Source organism: Labeo rohita, chromosome 25 (assembly GCF_022985175.1).
Source record: "Labeo rohita strain BAU-BD-2019 chromosome 25, IGBB_LRoh.1.0, whole genome shotgun sequence".
NCBI classification, from domain to species: domain Eukaryota; kingdom Metazoa; phylum Chordata; class Actinopteri; order Cypriniformes; family Cyprinidae; genus Labeo; species Labeo rohita.
The window spans coordinates 25,489,021-25,510,851 of NC_066893.1; the positions used below are offsets into that span (position 1 = coordinate 25,489,021).

A 21,831-nucleotide genomic window follows, 5' to 3' on the forward strand; every position below is an offset into this window, starting at 1 on the left:
ATTATTCATTTTGGGTTGACAAAAGGAGAAATAAAAATACTTAATTTGTTCTGCATACTGGATATTCAATTAATTAAATTAATTAATTAATTAAAAATACATTTATTATGTTACATTTTCATAGTTGTAATCACCTAATGATTAATTACTCTTTCTTTTAGTTTCAAAAAGCATAAAAAATACTTTAATTTTTCAGCATATTGGATATCAGACAATTAAATTATATATATTTTTTATATTTGAAATATGTAAATAAATATATGTAACATATATATATATACACACACACACACTATTAATATTATACTCATTTTTAAGTGTAATTTAATATACTGTCGTAAATAATATGATTCAAATATATGACATTTACAGTTCATAACCATTTAATCATAATTCTTTTGGGTTCAAAAGCAGAAATAAAAATACGTAATTTAAATATAATGTCCTAAATAATATTATTAAAATATGTTACATATTTATAGTTATAATTATCTAATGATTATTTATTTTCGGGTTCAAAATGAGAAATAAAAATACTTAATTTGTTCTACATACTGGATATCCACTTTTTTATATATATATATATATATATATATACACATACACAATTTTTTTAATTATTATTTATTTTAGTTTTTAAAAGCATAAAAAATGTCTGCATATTTGATATCAGACAAGTCATTTTTTATATTTTAAATATAATTTAAGTGTCTGACCTCAGTGCTTTAAATACAATGTCATAAATAATATTATTAAAATGTTACATATTTATAGCTATAATCCTATAATGATTATATATTTTAGGTTGAAAAGGAGAAAAAAAATAATTTGTTCTGCATACTGGATATTCAAATAAATAAATCATTTATTTGTTTATTTATACATACACATACACAAAAACACAGCATATAGATTGTTAATTAATGTTTGTTTCTTATACATGAATTATTGTATCTACACAACCTGAAATATTAAAAATGTATAAGCATTTGCAGAAACGAACATTTCATTTTTATCTTGGCTATTGCATTACTGTTAACATAATCGCATTCAGAAACGTTAACATAATCGTATTAGTTGATGTAATTGCATTAAGTAACATTAACATATAAAACCTTATTATAAAGTGTCATCATATGACAAGACAACCTTTAAACAGCCTGGACTCTTTTTTCACGCTAAACTCACGGATGCACATAACGGCGTTCAAAAGTACATTTTTCTCTGGCAGACACGGCGCACGCTTACACGCGCACTCAGATTGATTACGTTCTCAGCAGCGTTTATGGGCTCTGTCCAAGACTGCTGGGAGAATGAATCAGGGGCCGTGAACAACCATTTTACACTGACTCACCGCCTCTGCGTGGAGGAAGACTCGCAGTTAAAGGACACCGCTGGTGGGACCGTCTCACTCCTGCAAAGATCTGCTGAAATGAAAAGAGCAAAGGCATGTTAACCGGACCCTGTTGATGCTGCGGCCACCAATGCCAGGTTTCTTAACAAACCTAACCAGGAAGACTTCCTTCAACAAGACAGTCAGCTTCACAAGAAAGATGCTGGTTGAAATGTCCTGTATCTTGTATAGCGACTAGCAAGAAATGCAAGTGTTGAGCAACTAAAAATAGTCATTGCACTGTGGTGTAATGACTCCTCTCAAAATAAATACATTTTGTTTTTTATATTTTATTTTATACATTATATATATACAAACATATATTTTATTTTATACATTTTACATACATACATAAATACAATACAAATTTTCCAAACATTTGAACAGTGGTGTACATGTAATGACATAAATAATATTATTATTATAAATTATTATAAATATTTATAATGCGTGTTATGTCTTTCTAGTTATATTTATTTAATGAAATTTGACATAAATGTTCACATAAAAAAACACTAAGCAAAACTAAAAATACTTCTAAGCAGAAATAAAAATAAACAGTAAATATATTTATATAATTATTTATATTTAATTTAATATTTAAGATATTTACTTTTATATGTAATATTATATTTAATGTCATTTATATAAATATTATATCCATAATATAGAATCACAATTTGTCTTTTTTCACTTTGTCTAGTTGAAATATCTATATTTTCTTATATATGATAACTCTTCTGCAAATAGGGCATTTTTATACATTTATAACAAATATTTATATAAATATATGCATCATTTGCAAATAAAAATAAAAATAAAAATAAACACCTTTTATGAGATTTTCACATTTAAAAAAAGTCCCAAAAAATTCACATAAAAAAAAAAAAAAAAAATCAAATTTTACACAATTTTCACATTTAAAAAAAGTTTAATACTTATAGTATAATACTTATAAGCAGAAATAAAAAATAAATATCATTATTACATTTTAATTGAAGGCTTTATATATATATATATATATATATATATATAAAATATTCAATTTATATAAATATATATAAATATTATATACATAACATAGCATCACAGTTTTCACTTTTTGTCTCGTTGAAATATCTAAAAATCCTTAAAACAAGATAATTTTCCTGATGCAGCTTTACATTAGATATTATGACTTCTTCTTAGACAATGTTTCTTCATTACGGGTGCATTTTGTCTGTCATAAACAAGCTAAAAACATCAGTGAAATAAATCTGCCAGTGCAGTAAAACACTTACATATTCAGAAAATCAATGCAGTGTTGCAAAAAATTATTTTGTTATTTTGTTGATGTTTGCATCAATGAAGAGATGCCACCGGACACAACAAGGACGCTCAGGACATTTAATTTGCAATGATGCCACAGAAACCGTATTGATTAAGTACTTAAAGGATTGCTTTCAGTATTGACTCCCAGGAGGAGAACAGGTTCGTTATTGCCTTTTAAAGAAACGGCAAATTAAATTTAGCCACAAACAGCTTATCTGTGTATAAAGTAAACTAGGACGGCTAGCATGTCCTGTTTAAGTGTCTGTAAAATAACTGACAGACCGTAGATGCTCTCAGAGAGAGAAAAATGAATGCAAATGGAGCATGCCGGCAAACAAGCACTGCAGAACCGCAGTGAGCGCATGTGTGTGTGTGAACAGGTTGAGTAAATGTGTGTTCTGCTGTTTTGCTGCTACACCAGACACACACTGGCTGCTCTTCATGTTTAGAATGCTAATGCCGCCCTGCCGCTCTGAAACAGTAAAGGGCACCGCGGCATTAATCACGGCTTCTCTCCACCCTCAGCGCTAACACCTGCTCTGCGGCGCAATCGGTACCTGCTGCAGTCGCCTCCACCTGCTGAGAGCCGAGGACAGGAGAAACCAGACTGCTCACACCTGGCCTGCCAAAAAGAAGAAAAATCTCACAGAGAATATCCAATATAAAGTGAGAGTAGCACTGCTAGAGCTAGCTTAAGGCACCAACACCACTGCAAAGGCGGAATAGAAAAACGAAATAAAATACATTTGGTGAATTGTTATGCGCAAAACATAAATCTGCTGTTAAAACCAAACAAAGTTGACTTATTTCCAAGATGTAGTCACAAATCTGCATGCAGTTTGGGTGTTCAGGTAAATTTATCATGTTTTCAGGAAGTACAGATCTTTTATTGGCAAACAAGACATTGGCCTTTCTCATTTTCATAATAAATATAATATTTACGCATTTTATGTCTGTATAGTTGTCATCTGATGATTATTCATTTTGTTTCAAAATGCAGAAATAAAAATACTTATAACTTTATAAAATATATTAGAAAATTACACACACACACATATATATATATATAAAAAATACATATATATATATATATATATATATATATATATATATACACACACATACATACATATAAAATAAATAAATGTCATTACAACATTTCACACTATACACTTTAACAAATCTTAATGAAAGGAATTTTTAATGATTTTTACATTTCTTTTATATTAATTCTTTTCTATTAATATTTACGTGTATATGTATAATTTTAGAGTGTTACAAACTTACTTTATATAATTTAACATACTTTATATAATTTTTATAAATATTATAAAATAGGATATTGTAAACTGTGTGTATGTGTATACACTGTGTGCAGAATTATTAGGCATGTTTTCGTTTACAGCTAAAATGAGCCAAAAAAGAGATTTAACCCAGACTGAAAAGTCCAAATTATTAAATGCCCATGAGAAGAATGCAATACTAATGCATTACAAGAATTTGCAAAGTTAAGGCTTGACCATTGGACAGTGAAATGCTTGTTGAGTCTGCATGGTCAGAAAAAACAGGTGGAGAAGAAAAGATGCATGTTAACTGCAAAAGAATTAGGAATTAAGGTGAAGAATTAGGTGTGACACCATCAGGAACCGTTTCCAGTTCTCCAGCGCCACCATTTTCCAGAACTGCAACCTACCTGGAGTCTTCAGAAGTACAATGTGTCAGGTTCTCAGAGACTTTGCTTGGTAAAAAATCCTAAAAAATGCCCCTGACTTAATAAGAATAACAAGCTGACGTCTTGTGAAATACATGAAGACAGTTTTTATATGCTTTAGAGACAGATAAGTTGAGAGTGACTCTTGAAGGACAAGCATCACATTCTCTTGTGCCTCTGATTCAAGAATTTATCTTCCAAAATCTGGCAGTAAGTTTTGGGAGTTCATGTTTAGTCTCTTATCCTGAAAAGTCTGACTTGCAGAGATGGACTAAAATGAACTCCCAAAACTTACTGCCAGATTTTAGAAGATAAATTCTTGAATCAGAGGTACAAGAGGATGTGATGCTTGTCCTTCAAGAGTCACTCTCAACTTATCTGTCTCTAAAGCATATAAAAAAACTGTCTTCATGTATTTCACAAGACGTCAGCTTGTTATTCTTATTAAGTCAGGGGCATTTTTTAGATTTTTTACCAAGCAAAGTCTCTGAGAACCTGACACATTGCACTTCTGAAGACTCCAGGTAGGTTGCAGTTCTGGAAAATGGTGGCGCTGGAGAACTGGAAACGGTTCCTGATGGTGTCACACCTAATTCTTCATCTTAATTCCTAATTCTTTGGCAGTTAACATGCATCTTTTCTTCTCCACCTGTTTTTTCTGACCATGCAGACTCAACAAGCATTTCACTGTCCAATGGTCAAGCCTTAACTTTGCAAATTCTTGTAATGCATTAGTATTGCATTCTTCTCATGGGCATTTAATAATTTGGACTTTTCAGTCTGGGTTAAATCTCTTTTTTTGGCTCATTTTAGCTGTAAATGAAAACATGCCTAATAATTCTGCACACCTGAATATAAGGAGTTTTTCACTTCCAGCCTTCACGGACAATTATATATCACATATAAATGATTAAACACAAAATTAACAGTAGTTATTAAGACTGATGTGGTTTGGAATTGGTAAAATGTGTTTGGAAAAAAAATATGACCAGAATATCAACATGCCTAATAATTCTGCACACAGTGTACATGCACACACACACACACATATATACATACATACATACATATATATATAAATATATATATAAAAGATTTATAACCAAGTAAAACATATCATAAATTGTAAATTGTAGTACATAATTTTATATTTTCTTTCAAGACACAGAAAAAAAATTGTTCTGAATTATAATACATTTCTTACTAGATGTTTATATCAATTTTTATATTTACAATGTCATATTTTGCTTCAAAACCAGAAAAGTGTATATATTTTTAATATATATTATAAAATAGAATATTGTAAATTGTGTGTGCATGTGTGTGTTTCCTTGTATACACACACACAAGGCAGATTTTTTTTTAATGAAAAAAGTTAATTTTTATACATTTTATATTTTGTTTCAAAAAGCAGAAAAAACTGTTTACAGTATTTTTATATATATATTTATTTGTTTATTTATTTCTACATATATATATATATATATATATATATATATATATATATACACACACACACACACACACACACATAAAAAGTAGGATAGTACTAACATAAAAATATTTTATATATATATATATATATATATATGTTGATCTTTCACACTTTAATCTTGATCTTACAAAAACAAACTTTATTTACTTAGTGAAATACTTTAAACTGATATTTAAATTTCTAAAATACTCCTAAAATGTTGATCCTAAACAAGGAAATCTTAGACACGTATTTACTGCAAGACTGGATTTGATAAAGTTGACATTGTATAGCAATTATTTTAATTACAGTCTTTTTCTTACCTGGATAGGTATTAAAATGATAATTCAGATTGATGACTCATCTTGCGTTAACAGCTGTAAGATGCTCTTTGTCCAATCAAATTCTCTCTAAAATAATAATGTTAGTCCCACCCTTCTTTCTAAAAAAATATGTGGACAATTACAGAAAATGGCATCACAGGCCATTTCAATGTGGTCTTTAAGGCCGTAAATCATTTCACAGTAAGACAAATGCTAAAGAAGTGTTCACAAGTTTGGTTGAGCACTGCCAAAAACTACAACAGACAGAACACGGTGCTATCGTGACCGTACAGACCTATATCTGTGAGCGTTATGCTGAGTGAGGGATATTTTTGTGTGCTGACTAACAGTTGGTTTAGCAGGGAAATCGATAGTGTTTTTATTGTTTTGCATGAAGGTGGGTGGCACTGCAGCACAACAGGGAATTCACCAGGACGAGATGATCAGACAGTGGCAATGAAGTATAACCGCTGACTAAACGCAAGAGGTAAAATTACCACTTTAACTTTTATGAGATGACAAAACTAATTTATGCGCTCTGCGTCCGTCTGGGTATCTTGTCCTGAAGGCGAATGAACACGGGCTGAAAAATTACAGAAAGCAACTGAGAGCAGCCAGACACTTTGAGAACGGTGAGATGATCCAGTAAAATCATTAGCTACATTCACAAAGTGCACAATTTCTGATTTCCTGATCAAATGACCTTTAAAATGCGGCCCGTATTAGACACTGGTGTAAACTCTAAACAGATGCTCCTAAACATAAAAAACAACATGAATGAACGACCTTGGTGTCCATCCAGTACTTATCTGGTTTATTTATATATATGAAAATGGCCTGCAAAGTCAGGCATGATACTCAGGGGGGTTAAAACTTTTGGATGCCAGTGATAGCTATAAATATTCCATGCATAAAAACCCATATTGTGGTATTACAAAGGCTTTAAAATCAAACAAAAATTCAAATGTAAAATTAAATGAGTGGCTCTAATAAAAAAGTGAGCAAAAAATTAAACTACAACAATATTATAAATAGTACATTAAACATATAATAACAAATAATTTAAAAATAAATTATTGTCTTTTATATTGTCATTGTACTGGAGTCAAATAATTATTATCTGGAAAAAAAAAGAATAAAAAAAGAAAGTAGTAATATTAAATTAATAAAGAATATTAACATAGCATTTCCTTCAGTCAAATTCAATGCATTTAACATTTTAATAGATTCATTAATTAATAAATGTTATTTCATTAAATTATTATTTATTTAATTTTCATTGAATTAATTTTTACAGCCATAAAAGCAAAAGAAAAAAACTATTCAAAGACTATTCAAGGGCAAGGGTTACTATATTGAAACAACCCCAAATAATGGATCTGAGAGCTAATAAATTAGTAAACATGTTGACTGGCTAACTGACTGCTTCAAATACCATTGTACATACTGTGGCAGTAACACAAAAACGGTTAAATTCAGTGTCTGCGTCATTAAGCTGGTTGTTGACGGTTTAACTAACCTGCTTAGTAAGATTCTCTTCAAACTGTTTGTGCGCTATATCAGTAGTTCACCTGAAAGAAAAAAAATTGACCGTGAAAGATACAAAACCACATTGAATCCCTACCACAACTAAATTACTAGTGTGCCTCAGTAAAATGATACTGCTAAATACTTGTCTGACCATGGAGATAATTGTATAATTAAATTTGATAATTAATGGCTCTTTTGAGTTTTTTGCTAGTGAATCGCTTGAACTGAATGATCGAAGTCCCGAGTTTGAATCAATCGGAGCGGTTCCAGCGTAAATGACTCACTCAATTGATTCGGTTTGCCTGTTCCTCCGCTTTTCGTGTCTTCTGCAATGTTTACACGACATAGTCAGTACTACTACTGGCTTAGCTCGCTAGTTTCATGAAATTAACTGAAATAAGCGAAAAAGGTTTGATATTTACAAGTAAAATATCCATATTTCCATTCAAACACAAATCTACGAACACAATCAGCTGAGGTAACGGTTTACACTGCTAAATAGTGAAGCACTCCATTAACATGACCTCAAAATACATTTAAGATGGAAACATTGTGCATTATGATCCATATATTTTAAATAGTTTGACCACTGCAGTTCAGTTGGTGACACTTCAACAGGAAATCAGTTGAAGCATCCAGTCTCATACCATTGAAGTGAATGTTAAATTTATCAGTATATACTGTAATAAATATTTGAGAAATTATTGTTGTATCTGATTGTATTAGTCTATACAGAATGATAGTCATCATGTATTTAATTGTTTGACAATTTAGTAGTCGCTGGATAGGTACATAGCATCCATACTAAATTCTACATCACTGTTGTCAGCAATGAGCAGCTCTTTTGTGCACAGATTGAGAACAACTCTTTACTGCAGGGGAAAACTATTTATGTTTACATATGCATAATAGATGGGCCCTTAAACTTTCAACACTTTGAAGATACCTCAGGGGAGCACGATGAAGTCAAAACTGCAAAGTGTTTGGCATTTCTTTCCTGACCTTCCATTAGCATTGTGCTTTTGCAAAAAGAACGCAACCTGTGGAGATTCCATTATAAAGCAATTTACTTTACCTGCCAAGTGCTGCTGGCAAATTACTACCCAGAAACTCCGTCATGCGAGAGGACGTGTTTTAATTACACTGCCAAAACACAGAACACACTTATGACGTCTAATTGAATGACAAAAGTTTTAAAAGTTACATTTTAGGATGGTCTGAGGTAAGATGTAACATGTAAGCACCTTAACATTTAATACTTGATAACTGGTAACACAATGTAAATTTTCAATAAAATAAAAATATTAAAATATTAAAATCCTTTATTTAATTCCTTCAAAATATTATAACACACACAACCTCAAATTCTGCAGCTGAATGAATGCGAGACCCTCTGCTTACGTAATAAGGCTTCCTCTAGCTGTTTTACGGTTCATTTTAGGACTGAACATACAGTTATTTAAGTCTGTTCCAGAAGAGCAGTAACCGTGAGATTTTAACACGAGAAGAAAGCAGCAGCAGATCAAATGTCGTCCACCGTAAAGTCAGTTGTGGCCCCGCTCTGACGTCAGCGCTTCCTGACGCCTCGGCTAAAAATCTAGGTCATATTTAAATCTTTGAAATCTACGTCCTCCAGAGCAAATATGGATTACTTTTAATTTCGCTTCCCGTCTCTCTCCACCAGTTTTCGGCCTCCTCCCCAGCTCCCCTATGTGTGCCATGCCTAAAAATATCCCCTGCACTTCAAAGAGATGTTAAGTGTCTTCCAGCTACATACAGAAACATTAGAGACAGACACAGAGAGGAAACTGATAGCTGCCGGCTGTTTAATGGTTTGACAAAAGCACATAATGGTAAAATGAGCCCTGATTAAACAAAGTGATCAGCAGTTAGGCTTAGATTTTAATGCAGAGCGAATGGAGCGCCTAACACCCTCTTAACTGTGGTAAAACTGGAGATATAACAAAAAGTGCCTGCAAAGATTTACCACTGTGATTTATATTTGTTACTGCATCCATTTAGCTGATATCTGGGTGCAAAGAATATTTTTATCCACTGACAGCCATTAAGCATTATCTGATAAAAACATTTTTGCAAGCAACACTGAAATTGAAAATATTTCGAAATGTCTTACCAAACATTTCCAAATGTTTTACCAGTGCCCGATTCTTTCTTAAAAGACTAACTGCACAGTTCCTTCAGATTGCTTGTGAATGGGACATGTAAACAACTTTGATTGAGACTATCAAATCAGATTTGCGATACGCTTCGATCTAAATCAAATGATTTGTGATACAAAGTCCCAATATGAATTAAATGTTTTGCGAACCTGCACCAAAGTCCTGATTTGAATCAAATGATTTGCATTTTGTCCTCCGAAGTTCTGATCTGAATCAAAAGATTTGTGAACCCGCTCCGTAGTTCGATCTAAATCAAATTGTTTGAAACACGTGCTCCAAAGTCCTGATCTGAATTAAATGATTCACAAGCTACAGTCCGAAGTTCTGATCTGAATCAAAAGATTTGCAAACCCGCTCCGAAGTTTCGATCTAAATCAAATGATTCGCGATACGAGCTCTGAAGTCCCGATCTGAATTAAATGATTTGCTAACCCATACCAAAGTCCTGATTTGAATCAAATGATTCGCGATCCACACTCCGAAGTTCTGAACTGATTCAAAAGATTTGTGAACCCGCTCCTAAATTTTGATCCAAATCAAATGATTCATGACCTGTGCTCCGAAGTCCTGATCTGAATCAAATGATTCAGGAACCCACACCAAAGTCTTGATTTGAATCAAATGATTCGCAATCTGAGCTCTGAGGTTTTGATCTGAATCAAAAGATTTGTGATACTCATTCTGAAGTCCCGATCTGAATTAAATGATTCGCAATCCGCGCTTCAAGTCCTGATCTGAAATGATGGTAATGATGAAAAGAAATTATGATAATGATAGTAATATAACTACTAATAATAAGAGTAATGGGTTTATTTTATTTATTAATATTGTTATTAATAATAATTGTAAAAAATTGGTTTTATTTTGTATTTACTTATTCATTTATTAGTTGTTATTAGTTATTATTATTATTTGGTTTATATTATTAATATTATTAATAACAATAATTTGGTTCTTTTTAATATTAATTTATTCATTAATTTATTAATTCTGTGCTTCGTCCGAACTGATTTCATTATGTATAATCATTTTCTGTTTTTAACTGTCTTAAATTTATTTTAAATCATTTTTAAATCATTAAATCAATCAGTTCTTACATTTTACATTTTTTGTTTTATGGTTGTGATCATTGTTTTTATGATTGTTTTTATGATTATTCTACTTCCTTTTATGTAAAGCACTTTGAATTACCTTTGTGTATGAAATGTGCTATATAACTAAACTTGCCTTGCCTATTGTTATTAATAATAAAAATACAAAAAAAATATATGTTTAATTGAATAATAATAAATTAATATTAATAATACGGTAATAATAATAATAATGATGATGATGATAATTCTATTCTATTCATACTACCTATTAATATAGTTTATTAGCCTACATGTAGGATGTTGACACTTAAATACAGAATTCAACTTCAAACTCATCTCATCCATTCAGAATTGAGTTTGATACTGGATGAATCCCACATATAGACATGTCTAGCTCATATTTAACCCCCAAATAAATTAATAAATAAAAAGTTACGTCTAATCTTTACAAGGACATTCTCTGCCATTTTCATAAGATTCACCCAACTACCCATTCTATTGATTTGTGAGTGTGTTCCTATCTATTTTAAGCTGTTCTCTTCACCTTCACAGTGCCCTGTTCTCTCTCCTCATCCTCTTGTTTATGTAACGGGCTGATTTAATGTTTTTACGCAGTGTGAGGTCTTGCATATAATTTACACCATGGTTTGTATTTGTCATCAACGGAACAAAACAAATGGCAGGAGTGACTGATAAGTGCATGCTAATGAGCGGAAAAAGCTCTCAGGAACGAAACAGGATGTGCCACGGTGATGACATCAGAGCATCCGGTCCGCTGGCATCAAACACACATTAGCAGCAAATCGCTGAGTTTAGTAAATGTGTTCATGACTCATCTGAGACGCCTGAATGTATTTACTTGTCTGTCTGACACAGAGACAACATATGCATTCATAAAAACCAGAAGCTAAACTTTGATTGGTCCTAGTCTTGCGCAGCCAGACTTTTTGCAGGTCATTCAGATTTTTAAATGGAATACAATTGCCCATAGGGTTAATGTTTGGAAAACCTGTTTTGAAACAGTTATTATATTAGCAATTCTGTGATGCCATTTGGTGGTACAAAAATCACCTTTTAATAGATGAAATGTTGTTGGATTAGTTGTTGCACCCCCTTGTGAGCATCCCGGGCTTGAGGCAGAGAATGTTGGCAGCCTCTCTAGAGCACTTCAAACTAATCAAAGCAATAGATTTTGTGAGCCATCCAAGTAATATCAGGTTTTACAATGCATTTTTGAAGCATGCTGTAAGGCTGTGTCTTCAACGATGATTATAGACTGGCAAACTCACCGCGTCCCTCTCGAACACGTGAGTGACGTACCGTGCCGATGAGGTCATGTTGTAAAGGGCAGATGGGGGCCGTGGAGTTTGGCAGGTGTAGAATCAGATGGCAGACAAGAGGGCGAGCTGAAGCCCTGCCAAGCGCTGGCACTGCCAGGACCGCAGATCACAGCCTACGGTTCATCTGTGGACCCGAGGGCCCGAGATCTGCCGTGAAACCGCACATGAAAGGCTGCATTTATACTGTCCATATCTGGCACTGATTTGATCTGTAAAGAAAGGGAAATAGGCATCATATCTGAACTGGGCCGACGTCACACCATAGGTTGCAATGCATGTGAAATTACACCAACCCATATAGTGTGTTTTATTTGAACCCATATAGTGTGCAAAATAAATAAACAGTGTAGCGCGGATCATTTTTGCCTTATCCAAATGTCAGTGCACTGCAGAGCATTGAATCAAATAAAATAAAAATCTCATTACCGAATTACATTGCACTGAATTGATAAATTCAAATAAAATTCTCATTACTGCATTACATACTATTGCATCATTACTGCATTACGTTGCATTAATAAAATAAAGTAACACTGCATTGTATTGATAAATACTGACAATAAAATAAAACAAATTAATATAATTTAATTTGGGCAGATCAATTCTGGTGTTTGATCTAATTTTAGATTCTCCCTAAAATAAATGTAAAAATATAAATATAAATTTGTGTTATAAAAATTCTGCACCTTGCACTGCACTGAAAATTAAATATTAAAAAAAATAAATAAATAAAGTCTCATCACCATATTACATTGCATTGAATTGATAAAATAAAATAAACTTCTTACTGCAATACATACCATTGCATCATTGTTGCATTACACTGCATTAATAAAATAAAATAACATTGAATTGTTTTGATAAAAAATAAATTAAAATAAAATACAGTAAAAGACCTGACAATAAAATAAAAAACCTAACAATAAAATAAAACACATTAATATGAATTAAATTGGGCAGATTAATTTTGGTGTTTTGTCTAATTTCAGGTTGTCCCTATAATAAATGTATAAATATAAATATACATTTAAATGCACTGAAAATAAAATAGAAATAAAATAAAATTCTCATTACTGCATTACATACCATTGCATCGTTACTGCATTACATTGCATTAATAAAATAAAATAATGAAATGTAATTATAAATAATACAAATAAATGACAATAAAACAAAACAAATTAATATAAAATAATTTAGGCAAATCAATGTTGGTGTTTTTTTTTTTTTCCGGCTGTCCTTATAATAAATTTATAAATATAAATTCATAAATATATATATTTATAAATATAAATTTATAATTATTTATAAAAAAAAAAATATATATAGAAATATAAACTTATATTATAAAAATTTTGCACTTATTACCATATTACATTGCACTGAATTGGTAAAATAAAATAAAATTCTCATTACTGCAGTACATACCATTGCATCATTACTGCATTACATTGCATTAATAAAATAAAATAACACTGAATTGTTTTGATTAAAAAATAATAATAAAATAAATAAAAACCTGACAATAAAATAAAACAAATTCATATAAATTCATTTGGGCAGATCAATTAAGCAAGTCAATTTGGGGGGTGGGGTATACCTTTTTTTTTTATGAATGTCACTCAATAAATTGATTTGCTTGGTTGCATTGAAGGCACTGCTTTGCTTATAAATTAAACAATAATTTATCTTGGGCATCAATTTTGGGCTTAATTATATCTTTTAGATTGACCTGTCCCAAAATGTCACATAAAAATGAATTTGGTTGGTTGCATTGCAATAAATAAAATAAATCAGTTTGGCCTTTTTTGTGGTTTTGTCTATGTAAACAAATGGGAAATAGCAGAAATCTCTGCTTTAGGCCCAGAGAGTCACAGCTTACAGCAGTCTGTGTCGCACCTAAAATAAACGTTTTTCAATGAGCTATTAAACCACTAAAAGAGCAACGCAGCATTCTGAATGCGTGCAAGCTCTTGCATTCAATCATAACGAGGCTCATCTTAAAACGCACGTGGATTAGAAACGGCAGGCGTGAGGTACTCAAGGTTTATTTTGGTGTTGGAACAACTCCAAGTCTGAGCGTTATCAGCTCATAAACAAAAGCCTTGCATATGCAGCGGAAGCGAAAAACAGGTGATTATATCATCGTCTCTAACAATGAGCACAGCAGTCCGTTACAAATAACGTCATGCTAGAAACCAAATCTGCAGTCAATTAGTTTTGTTCATGCTCTGAATGGACTAGTCGTGGAAATAAAGATAATTAAACGTTTATGCCCCGTCTCCGCTATTAACACTTACTGTCTCATGTCATTTTCTTCAACAAAAAAGTGCAGAATTTGACAAGGATTTACTCACAGAAACTTTCCTCCTCTCCGCAGATCACAAAACTTCATTTCACGGTTATTAAGTTCATTACGGCTGTCGTGCTTGAACGGTCTGAACAGACTTCTGGAGAGGTGAGTGCTGAGACATTAAAAGAGCTAATAAAGACCAAACAAACGCAAATATCAGGTAAGACGTTTTATGAAAAGCACGGCAAAAGCCGTAGGACATTATTTAGCGTACGTGGATCATTATTTGCCCACTAAACTCAATAGCGTGTGGCTCAAAATGGCAATACTTACCGTTAGAGATTTGAACGAACGCCTTACCTTAAAAGAATAGTTCACACAAAATGAAAACGTGCTTAAAACAAAGTGAAAACAGTTCTAAACAGATATATTTTGATGTGAGAGGACAACAGCGATGCGTTGCACTTACGTCACGGTTTGGTCAGTTACCCGGATGCACGGCCATATTGGCGACACTCGGATGTAAACAACAGCATGGGCTAATGTACTACTGAATACTTGTTCTGCTAATTTATGCTGTCTAAACCACGAAAAACGTGTGGAAGCTGCTAAATCATATAGAGAAGGACTTAGTAAGCAGGAAAGGGTGCAATATTTTATTAGAATATTGCAATGGGTGCAATATTCTGAATATTTTGACAAACTAAAGTTAATAGGCGGTAAAGATCTATACAAGCAGAATTAATTAAGATATTAGCGGAATATTTAACCTACCTGACCGGAACTAAGAAAAAACATGAATGTTGTCAAGAGTCTTGCCCTGGAAATCCTGGTTCAGTTTGGCCAACCTTTTTTGCACTCTTCTCCTTGATTTGTTGTAACTGTTGGCAGTCTATAGTACTCCAAATGTTTTTCCCGGTCTGACCGATTAGTACAGCCCAAAACTTAACAATAATTGACCATTTTCAGTAGCAATAATCAGCAAACTATGCGAGTTTCGTCGGTTCAATGGCATTGTTTACATTCAGTGCCGCCAATATGGCCATTTGATGATGCGTCATGAAAACACTCTGTAAAGGCCAAACAAACGCAAACATCAAGTAAGACGTTTTCTGAAATCACAGCAATAGCTTTAGGACATTATTTTACATACGTGGATCATTAATTGCCCACTGAACTCAATAGCTTGTGGCTTAAAATGGCAATACTTACCGTTAGCGATTTGAACAAAGGCCTCACCTTAAAGGAATAGTTCACACAAAAATGAAAACGTGCTTAAAACAAAGTGAAAACAGTTCTAAACAAATATATTTTGATGTGAGAGGACAACAGGGGATGCGTTATAGAGGGTTTGCACTAATATTTCACCTACTTGACTGGAAATGATAAGAACAAACACAAATGTTGTCAAGAGTCTTGCCCTGGAAATCCTGGTTCAGTTTGGCCAACCACAAATGCCTTTTGTTCCTTAGTTTTTTTGCACTCTTCTCCTTGATTTGTTGTGACTTTTTGCGGTCTATATTACTCCTAATGTTATTTCCCAGTCTGACTGATTAGTACAGCCCAAAACATGACAAAAATTGACCATTTTCAGCTGCAATAATCAGCAAAATATGCAAGTTTTGTTCAGTTCAGTTGCATTGTTTACGTTCAGTGCCGCCAATATGGCCGATTGATGGCGTGTCATTAAAACACTCTATAAAGGCCAAACAAACGCAAACATCAAGACGTTTTCTGAAAAGCACAGCGAAAGCTTTAGGACATTATTTAACATACGTGGATCATTAATTGCCCACTAAACTCAATAGCGTGTGGCTTAAAATAGCGCATAGGCTACTTATGGTTAGTGATTTGAACAAACGCCTAAACTTAAAGGAATAGCTCACACAAAAATGTGAAAAAATGAAAAAATAGTGAAAAAATAAAGTTTACAAGCAAAAACAGTTCTAAACAAATATGTTTTGATGTAAGAGGACAACAGGGGGTTGCACTTTTTGGTCAGTGCATGGATGCGCGGCCATATTGGCGACACTTGGATATAAACAACAGCATGGATTGTACAGCTAATGTACTACTGAATACTAAAAAAAAACGTGTGGAAGCTGCTATATCATCTAAAGAAGGACTTAGCAAGCATGATAGGGTGCAATATTTTGACAAACTAAAGTTAATAGGTGGTAAAGATACGTACGAGCAGTATTAATTAAGATATTAGCCTAATATTTCACCTTCCTGATGGGAAATGATAAGAACAAACATAAATGTTGTTAAGAGTCTTGCTCTGGAAATCCTGGTTCAGTTTGGCCAACCACAAACGGCTTTTTTACACTATTCTCCTTGACTTTTGGCTATAGTACACCAAATGTGTTTTCCCAGTCTGACAGATTAGCACAGCCCAAAACATGACAATAATTGACCATTTTCAACAGCAGTAAATCAGCAAAATATGCGAGTTTCTTTCGGTTCAGTAGCATTATTTACATTCAGTACCACCAATATGGCAGACTGATGAAAATACACTGTAGCGCGTCGCTCAAAACAACTCTTATGGTTAGTGGTTTGAGCAAATGCCTGACATTAAAGGAATAGTGCACACAAACATGAACATTTGCTTAAAATGTACTCGATTTAAGATACAGATTTGAAGAAATGTAACATTACATCACTTTCTCACCAATGCATCCAAGGTAGTGAATGGGTGCCATCAGAATGAGAGTCCAAACAGTCCATCAGTTTACTTTTTGTGAAGCAAAAACTGTGTGTTTGTAAGAAACAAAACTGTTAGTAATAAGTTTTTAACTTCAAACCGTTGTTCCGACATTATCCATAATATTGCTTTCTCTAGTGAAAAAGCCTGAATCAGGAGAGAAATAGGCACAGATCAAGCACCATTTACAAGCGAAAACACTCTAAAACATTTCTAAACAAATATGTTTTGATCAAGAGGACAACAGGAAGTGTTTTTATGAATTATAGACTCACATTCAGAAGTGACAGTTTACAGTTAAAAATGTCTTAAATATGGATTTGTTTTTTGTAAACATGCAACTCTTTGCTTCACAAGATGGTAATTGTTGGACTGGAGTGGTTTGGGTTACTTACGGATTATTTTAATGTTTTTATCAGCTGTTTGGACTCTCATTCTGACAGCACCCACTCACATCCATTGGTGCACAAGTGATGTAATGCTGCATTTCTCCAAATCTGCTCAGATGAAATAAACTCAAAACTCTTATTTCTTCAAGTATTAAACTTTAGAGTTTAGTCTGATCTCAAAAGCAGCTGTTATTGTCACAAAACTGAAAAATAAGTTTACTTACTGTACCCACTACCTTGAAACAGTCATCAAAGAACAGTTCATAAAGTTGCCACTGAAAGACACACAATAGGTTGTTTAGCTCAATGAACCTTTGAGAAGGAGCAAAGAGGGTTACTCTATTGATGTAAAGGTTATTCAATTACGATCACTCTGAGAGTACAGATACAAGCGAGAGAAAGGAAAAGGACAAGAGAAAACGCAAAGGATGAAATAAATCACAGCAGATTTGAAATTAAGATAAAGGCAGGACAGGGCATTCGAGGTGACCTTTAAATGGCACTAATAAGTGTGTGTGTGGCTCTATAATGCCAGAGTCACTCTCAGATATGCTCATGAATCACCTAAAGACTGACGGACTGATGGGTACTGGTGCACACAAAAAAGGCTTGCAAAATCTGTCTGGTTTTATGCAGTTTCTGGGAATGAGGATGCACATGTTTTTATCAGTCTGTCAGGAAACTAAAGGCATGTTTACGAGTTCCTGGGCTGCTAGTGTTTCTGAGGAGGAACTGGTTGCTGGATTGACCAATTTTATATATGTCTGCTTATTCTGGCTTACATGTAACATCTTTTATAGATGAAGCCAGAAAGAGCGGGAAAAAAACTTTATGGGTGCTTAATGGGTTCTCACTATAATAAATGTCCTGGTCATATTTTAATTAAGGTATATTTTCAACCCAAATTCTCATGGATTACACTCAAATTTAATATTTTTAAAAAAAATTTAAATTATTGGATTACATAGAAGTGCACTGATAAATAAAATAATTATCATTACTGCATTACAGTGCATTAATAAAATAAAATAACACTGAATTGCATAAATAAAATAAAATATATTTTAAATTTTAGATTAACCGGTCCCTATATGTCATTTTAAAAATGAAATTGAACACTACTTTGAATATAAATTGAAAAATAAAATAAAATAGAATAGAATAATGTAGTTGTTTGCATTGTATTACATTAAATATAAATAAAAAAAATCATTATTTTACATTATTATATATATATTATATTTTAGATTAGCCAGTCCCTATATTTTAAAAATGAATTTAAAATAAAAAAACAAATTGAAATTGCAATGCATTGCACTACTTTGAATATAAATTGAAAAATAAAATAAAATAGAAGAATTTGTTTGCATTGCATTACATTGCAAAAAAATCTCATTATTGCATTACATAGCATTGCACTGATAAAATAATTATCATTACTGCATTAGATTACATAAATAAAATAAAATAACAATGAATTGTATAAAATAAAATAAAATAAAATAAATATATTTTTAATTGTGGATTAACCGGTCCCTATATGTCATTATAAAAATTAAATTAAAATTACAATGCATTGCACAACTTTGAATATAAATTGAAAAATAATAAAATAAAATAAAATAAAATAAATAATAATAATTTAGTTTGCATTGGACATTAAATATACATTTTAAAAAAATCTCATTACTGCATTACATAGCATTGCAAAAAAAAACAAAAAAAAAAACAAATGATATCAATTAACAATTGATAAATAAAACAATTATCATTTGCATTGCATTAATAAAATAAAATAACACTGCATTGCACTGATAAATTATTAAATTAAATTAAATTAAATTAAATTAAATTAAATTAAATTAAATTAAATTAAATTAAATTAAATTAAATTAAATTAAATTAAATTAGATGTCACATAAAAAAATGAATTTGTTTGGTTGGTTAGCATTACATTAAATATAAATGTAAAATAAAATAAAATAAATTCTCATTACTGTATTACAATGCATTACATTGATTACATAAAATACAATTCTCATTACTGCATTGCAAAGAATTGGATTTCTAAAGAAAATAATTATCATTACTGCATTACATTGCATTGATTAAAAAATAAAATAAAATAAAATAAAGCAAAATAAAATAGGTGTCTCTTTTTAAATTTTAGATTAACCAGTCCCTAAATGTCACTTCATCACTTTAAAAATGAAGTTGCAACTCATTGCACTACTTTAATCATAATTTGAAAAATAAAAAAATAATAAAATACAATAAAATACAATAAAATAAAATAAAATAAGGAATAAATTTGGCCAGATTAAATCCGATTACAGATTAACCTGTCCTTAAATGTCACATAAAAAATGAATTTGGTTGGTTTAATTGCATTACATTAAATATAAATGTAAAATAAAAGAAAATAAATTCTCATTACTGTATTACAATGCATTGCATTGATAACATAAAATAACATTTTCACTATGCATTGCAAAGAATTGGATTACTAAAGAAAATAATTATCATTACTGCATTACATTGCATTGATAAATAAAATAAAATAATAATAAAATAAAATAATAAAATAAAATAAAATAAATCAGTTTGGCCAGATCAAATCCGATTACAGACAGATTAACCTGTCCCTAAATGTCACATAAAAATGAATTTACTTATGCTTTGGATTTTATTACATTAAATATAAATGTAAAACAAAATTAAATTAATTTTATTACTGTATTACAATGCATTGCTAAAGAAAATAATTATCATTACTGCATTACATGGTATTAAAATAAGCTAAACTAAAATAAAATAATATAAAATAAAAACATCTGGACATAATTTTAAGTAAATGTAGTTTACTACATCAAATATTCATATAATTTATACTTTGCAGCTGTACTTTACAGCAAATAAGATGACAATTAATGGGGTGGGAGTTAAATTCACCCTGGCAGACAGTCTGGGTACAAGAGGACACACCAGTACTAACACTTTTTACCCAGCATTCACAGTCCAGCTGGAAGACAGAACGTTCTCTTCACGTTTTTCATGAAGCTCATCTTCAGTACAAAGCAGCAGACCCCGCATCTCTTTGCTTTCACCTGCGCAGATGCTCTAATTTAACCGCTATTTACAAGGCAAGCTTTCAGCCCAAGGTTTGGACAGACAGGATCCATCTGTACTGAATACTAAAAGCCTGATGCCGCCGCGTCTGTCAGGCAGCAGCAGTCATCAGATATTCAGGCCGTGTTAGTATATGCTGGTACCGGTGCGGGAGCAAGACAGACTGAAGTGTCTGCCCACCTTTGATGTCCAGGAGGAATCGCAATCCTCCTTTTCCTTTTTTATCCCGACCCCCTTTTTTGAACAAGGCTGTTTCAAGGTGAACAGAAGTATTTCTACCTGATGTCCAGAATGAAATAGCAACAGCATACGATGCGCTGAATTCTGCCTACTGCTGTGTAAGAAAAGTAGTATGTGAAATAGCCATTATTTGACAGTAGAGTCCATCCTTGTTCTTTTATCCTTCTTTCTGCTTCCTAATCACATACTTTAATTTCCGGGTTTGGGAGAAGGATGTTGACCTCCGTTAACCTCGCGCTTCGTAATGGCTGACAGATCAAGTGGCTGATGCATCAGCCAAATCTCTGGGAAATAGAAAGAAATCTAATATCACCTTTGCTCTTCTGTGCATTTGGAGAACCGAAATGCTCCCAACTGGGAAGATGATTCGCCCTCATTGTATGTTAATGCATGATTTCCTCCATCAGGCGGGAAGTGGTTTGTTGACTATTAACTAGACGCCTTTGATGGGCATCCAAGCAGGCTCAGAAGAAGCCAGACTATAACGTTTCATGGACTATATGCCAAATAAAAATGTGATAGATTTGGCAAAACATCTATTATAATATACTGGAATATTTACAATTCAAATGTTGCTTGCAATATTTTTTTTTTCATTAGAAAGCTATATGCCCATCAATGGAGAAATACTATTGTTGCATGCAAAATGAATGATTTTGGCTGTTGCATTGCATCTGATTTTTTCAGCAATAAATGTAATGCATGATATGATTTTTA

At 32.1% G+C, this 21,831-nt stretch overlaps 1 long non-coding RNA gene across 1 annotated transcript; it reads right to left on the bottom strand.

The window, feature by feature from the left end:
• Positions 1-1,022: 1,022 nt before the first annotated feature.
• LOC127157044 (uncharacterized) lies at positions 1,023-15,119 on the bottom strand. The gene is made up of 7 exons (XR_007825821.1): positions 14,983-15,119; positions 14,714-14,838; positions 12,337-12,565; positions 12,088-12,189; positions 7,732-7,783; positions 3,262-3,326; positions 1,023-1,427 (listed from the first exon to the last, which is right to left on the bottom strand). It is a non-coding gene; the product is annotated as an uncharacterized LOC127157044 (long non-coding RNA).
• Between the last annotated feature and the right edge of the window lie 6,712 nt (positions 15,120-21,831).